This window comes from Leptonychotes weddellii, chromosome 16, assembly GCF_054177405.1.
Source record: "Leptonychotes weddellii isolate Sample4059 chromosome 16, ASM5417740v2, whole genome shotgun sequence".
NCBI classification, from domain to species: Eukaryota; Metazoa; Chordata; class Mammalia; order Carnivora; family Phocidae; genus Leptonychotes; species Leptonychotes weddellii.
In genome coordinates, this window is record NC_138384.1 from 2694326 (window position 1) to 2694712 (window position 387).

The following is a 387-nucleotide window of genomic DNA, read 5'->3' on the forward strand; positions in this document are numbered from 1 at the left end:
TCGGTGTGCATGGGTTACAAGTGTGTGGGTGTGTCCATGTCTGCACGTGTGAGTGTGTGTGTCAGTGTGTGTCGGTGTGCATGGGTTACAAGTGTGTGGGTGTGTCTTGTCTGCACGTGTGAGTGTGTGTGTCAGTGTGCGTGGGTTACAAGTGTGTGGGTGTGTCTTGTCTGCACATGTGAGTGTGTGTGTCAGTGTGTGTCGGTGTGCGTGGGTTACAAGTGTGTGGGTGTGTCCGTGTCTGCACGTGTGAGTGTGTGTGTTGGTGTGCGTGGGTTACAAGTGTGTGGGTGTGTCCGTGTCTGCACGTGTGAGTGTGTGTGTCAGTGTGTATCGGTGTGCATGGGTTACAAGTGTGTGGGTGTGCCTTGTGTGCACATGTGAGTG